Below are 5,530 nucleotides of genomic sequence, written 5' to 3' on the forward strand. Positions count from 1 at the left end.
TTTGCTTATTTCAGCATTGACAGCTTTCTCTTATTTATTTTTAACCGTGTCACTACTCATTTGACTTTTACTACTACCTTGACTAACACTATCGCTAACTGTTTTATTATTGTTGTACATATTTTCTTCCTTTAACATTTTATCGATTTTCTTGTTAAATCGACTTTCAATTTTATCCACTGTAATCATTTTCAAGGTGTCCAGATTCAAGATTAAATTACATGCTTCCATAAAATCTCTTCCCAATACTACATCATGATTCATAGACTCGTTTGCCACCATTATTAAATTAAAGTGTATTTTATTCAAATTTTTCATAATGTAACACAATATTTTTTTTTTTTTCAAGGGACTTTTGTTTAATCCGTAAAATGAACTTAAAACTGGTACTCCAATAACATCTTTGGGTACTTTACTAATTTTTATGAACGAAATGGGGCTTCCCGTGTCTATGAGGCATGCTGTAATAAATTTTGATTTAGCATTGTTCATAAAATAAATTTCAAAATATCTTACGTAATTGTTTTCATCCCCATTCTTGTTTTTCAGGCACTTTGCTGCAAAGTGCCCCATCTCACCACAGGCATAGCATGACCCTTTTTCGCGCTTTGGCTTCCTGCACTCTTTGGCCCAGTGTCCCTTCGAATTACAATTGAAACAACGCAAGAGTGTGCTGCTATTATTGTTCACCGATGCCACCGCCTTGTCTGCTTCATCCACTTTCGGTAGTTTCACTTCCGCAAATGCCTTCTTTACGTGCTGGATATCTTCAAAGCATTGGATACGGGCTTGGTTACGTAGCATTTGATTCGGAATACCTTTAATGAGGAGCGCCACCAATTCTTCCTTATCCATTTTTATTCCATGTGCAAGCATCACCTTATCGTCTGCATAAGCAACAAAGCTTTCGCTCGCTGTCCACTTTCGTTCCTCAAATTTTCGCCTTGTTTCTAACTTCGACTTCCTCTCACCAAACATTGATATTAGCTCAGCCGCCAACTGCCAACGTGTAGCAATACACGTTCTGGATCTGCATGCAACCACATGCATGCTTTTCCTTTTATCTTACTGACAATCAACATCTTTATATACGGTTCCTTTATTCCATAAACGCTGGCTATGTTTTTCACCTGTAAGATCCATTTGCGCGCACATGTATCTCCCGAAAATTCATTTACTGCCTCGGTTGCCATACGCAATAATAAATCCATATTTTGCACAGCTTGTCCCACTGTATTTCGTTTATCCTTGCCACATTCTTTGTTCATTTTCTCACCGCCGTCGTCTTCGCTGTCGCAAACTTCGTTTTCGTCGCTATTCCCGTCGCCGCTGTTGTTGTTGCGGGCGCCGTCTGCACTGTTGTTCTTGTAACTGCGTATCCCGTTTTTGTCGTCATGTTCGCCGTTTGTCGTTGCGCACAGTGCTCTTCTCATCGCCGTCTTCGTTGCTATCTCCAGCTTCGCTGTCACTTTCGTCGTCTTTATGCTCTCCGTCTTTTCCGTTATTTCTTTTTCCTTTTTGAACATTATTATTGCTGCTTCCGTCGAAATCTTCTTCCTCGCTTTTTAATAATAATTTCAATTGATTTCGCTTTTCGTTTGTTAAATTATTCAAACGCAAAATCAATTCTCTTTTTGTTCCCGTGGTTGGTTCTTTTACTTCACTCAACCATCCTTTCAATTGCGCCGTCAATGCATTGCTTATATTCATTTTTTTTCTCTTTGGCTCGTGATCGGCCCACTTCTGATATTGTAGGGGTATTATATATCCTCTTAGTTAACTAAAACACACAAAGGCAGGAGTTGGACTCTTTGATTTATTTGTTACTTCCCGTGTTCAGCTTTAGCATTCGACTGACTCCCTCTCCGTTTGCGATCTGCCTCTATGCTTGTTGCTACAGGGCCGATGTTGCGAAACAGAGAGAATGCCACCCGAAAGCGAACAAGTACTTAATGTTTATATACTATGTTGCTATTATGAACTGAACTTCTGTATGTGTACCTCTAGCCTACTACAAAATAAATTTTAAAAATGACTATATAAGAATATTTGTCATTAGAGTATTAATCTTGCGTCGTGTGAAAAATTAATTAGGCAATAATTGTTGAGTGCTTGTGTCCGCACTTCGTGCCTCAAGATATGACCAAAGCAAAGCAACGTTCTTCCAAAAAGGCAATAAAGTGCGTTTAAATTTACGCGCGAAATCAATCTGGTATTTTGGAAATTAACCAAAAACAGCATGGGAAATCAAACTAAAATACGAAGTTGCCAGTATTGAATACTCTACAAAAAGAATTACATAAAAATGATTGAATCAAAATTATAATTTTATTTTAAATTGAAAATAATGTTTTAACCTTCTAATCACTCCTATAATACATCAAACCAGAATATATATTTAAAGAATAATGTTAAATTTGAAATTAAATTATCAAAAAATATTTGATGTAGTCAGGAAAACACTTTTGGAAACTCTTTTAACATAAAATTAAATAAAACACTGAATTGAATGTTTTATTGATTAATATTATTATTATATCCAGGTGATTACCACTATTAACGAAAAGTATGCTTTGCTACTCGAATGAGTGCTTGATATGACCAGCTTGGACCGAACACTTTGAACCAAGTATTTAGGGCAGAGGTGTATGAGGTGTATTAGTAGGTGGTAGCTGGCCATATCAACGCACTGCGGAATCTGTTTAATTGCAACAACAATATATCGGACAAACATTTCTGCTTTCTTTTGTGTGGAGTTAAAAAATCACGTCATCCCTAGAAGAACATTGAAGCGCTTGACTTCGGAATGCCGGAGCGAGGAGGAGGACAAGCTGGCCGAGGATCCGATATTTTTTGGTGAGGACTTGGGCGATTTAAGTGGAAAGTGGCGATTAAGTTCTGGTGCAACCGAAAGCATAGGGACTGCAAGTTAAGCGCTTTGGTTAGAAAACAACCAGGACTATATTCGGAGAATTTCTTACCGTGGGTCGTCCAGGGGCGGTCTCAAGTTCGGCAGCTGCGTTAAGAAGATGTCCGGACAGCTGGGCCCTAACATGGCTGTGTATCAGTTTTAGGATGGAAGTAGTTTTTACAGCGTGGGCAGTAGATCTTCACCGTTGACTTGCCCCACACATCGCTGAGGCCCACTGGCAAAGTGTTCATCCTATTACAGGAGATATTTGGACACGATTCAAAGTCTCCTCTCATATACTTTCGGTGCATATCATTCACGCCACGCTCCGACCTGATGTATCGGGCGTGAATCATGCCGTACCACTTTTTCTCATCGTCGTAGAACAAGCCCGAGGAACTGTCAGGATCACGTCCAGTGTCTGGCTGAAGTACTCCAGGCCCATCTGGTTGAACGTGTCCTGAAAGTAGTTGGTGGGCACGTGGCAGATGAACTCGTTGCTCTTGATTCCGAGGAACCAATTGATCCAGCTGCTGTTGTTTTTGTTGCTGTTCTGGGTTCAAGATTTTACTGTGACTTGCTATAATTTCTATAGGAAAAACCTAGTTACTTACGGGCTCGACATGTTGCCAGTTCACTCGTTCACAGAAATATGACTTGTAGACTTCAAAGTCATCGTCTTTTTCTTTGAGTTTTTGACACGTGCTAAAAGGGTTGACAGGACCAAAGACACGAAAATAACAAGATGCATACGATCTTTTCGCCGTGGACCTCGAGACCCTCGACCGTTCTTACCGATTCGTTTATTGAATCGCTTGGTTTATGGATTGTTGGATTCAGGCGCGTCGATTAGTTGTTTTGGAGGAGGGTTAGTATAAGCTGCGATGGAAAGCGAGAAGTTCAAGTCGTTAAGATGAGAAGCTGCGACAGCAGATGGTAATTCTCAACGTATAGTAGGACTGCTGAAAATATACGTGGAGAACGGTGACTGCAAAAAACTTTTCAAATTTTATGTCGTGCCATCGCTGAAGCAGGATCTCTATTTGGGAATTGAATAATTTGAAAGTAGCCGAAATATTGTCGCCGGAGCCCAACATACAAACGGTAGTGGATCAGCACGAATTATGCGAAGTTGACAAGGTTAAGTTGGCAAATGTAATCAACTGTTTTCCCTCATTTAGTCAGGAAGGGTTAGGTAAGACTAATTTGGTCTCTCACTCGCTTGATGTGGGAACAGCTAGGCCTGATTGTTTGATAGGCAGGATAAAGTCGTCCACATACTAAATGGTTGGAAAATAAAATATTCCGGTGTAGCAGTGTCAGTGGACAACTTTATATACAGAGTCGAGGCACTTACAAGGCAGACGTTGAATGGAAATTTCAACTTGTTGTGTAGGAACATAAGCGTTTTGTTTGAAGGCAAGGCTAATGACTTCTTTTGGCGCTATCATAAAGCCAACGGTGAGATTCTGTGGGATAGGTTTTGTACAGCCCTACCACTGCAATTTCGACAGAGTCGCGACGATGGTGACATAGAAGAGTTGATTAGGAATACTAAACAAAAACCAAATGAAACTTTTGATAGTTTCTACGACACAGTATCCGAGTTAGTCGACCAGCTAGAGCAGCCTTGGACACCCAGCAAACTTGTCCGCGTGTTAAGAGGTAACCTTCGTCCTGAGATTCGCACCGAAATTTTGAACTTAGACGTTAGAACTGTGTCGGAGTTGAGAGAAATTTGTAAGCGGCGGGAGGCATTCCTGGCTAACGTCAGAAGATGTAGTGGCTACGCGAAAGATACACCTTTTAAACGTGAGATATCTGAAGTCTGTCAGGAGATTGAAGATGAGGTGAGGTCAACATACGGTAGTGAGAACGACATTGAATCTTTTTCTCTAGTGTGTTGGAATTGCCGAGTCGAAAGACACCGATATCAAGAATGTCTAGCCGAAAGACGGGTTTTTGATGTGTAAATGTGTAAAGCCAGTTTGGAGTACATTAGTTCTATCCCTACAGGACAGGACTATCTTATATGTCGTGCCATCGCTGAAGCAGGATCTCTATTTGGGAATTGACTTTTGGAAATTATATGACCTTCTCCCCACTAATTTGAAAATAGCCGAAATATTGTCGCCTGAGCCCAACATGCAAACAGTAGTGGATCAGCACGAATTATGCGAAGTTGACAAGGCTAAGTTGGCAAATGCAATCAACTGTTTTCCCTCATTTAGTCAGGAAGGGTTAGGTAAGACTAATTTGGTCTCTCACTCGATTGATGTGGGAACAGCTAGGCCTGTGAAGCAACGGCATTTCCCTGTCTCCCCCGCCGTCGAAAAAGCTATGTATGCGGAAATTGACAGGATGTTGCGCTTAGGGGTGATAGAAGAGTCGGATAGTGCTTGGTCTTCGCCAATCGTGATGGTGACTAAAGCAGGTAAAGTCAGAATTTGTCTTCACTGTCGCAAAGTCAACAGTTTTACGGAGAAGGATGGATATCCGTTACCCCAAATAAACGGGATACTGAGTCGATTACCGAGGGCCGAGGACATATCGAGCCTTGATCTGAAGGATGCATATTGACAGGTCCCTTTGGATCCTCAATCTCGGGACAAAACAGCT

The 5,530-nt window shown here is 40.8% G+C and overlaps 1 long non-coding RNA gene across 1 annotated transcript; it reads right to left on the reverse strand.

The window, feature by feature from the left end:
- Positions 1–2,151: 2,151 nt before the first annotated feature.
- Su(Ste):CR42410 lies at positions 2,152–3,635 on the reverse strand. Its single transcript, NR_026604.2, has one exon. It is a non-coding gene; the product is annotated as a Su(Ste):CR42410 (long non-coding RNA).
- Between the last annotated feature and the right edge of the window lie 1,895 nt (positions 3,636–5,530).

This window comes from Drosophila melanogaster, chromosome Y, assembly GCF_000001215.4.
Source record: "Drosophila melanogaster chromosome Y".
NCBI lineage: Eukaryota > Metazoa > Arthropoda > Insecta > Diptera > Drosophilidae > Drosophila > Drosophila melanogaster.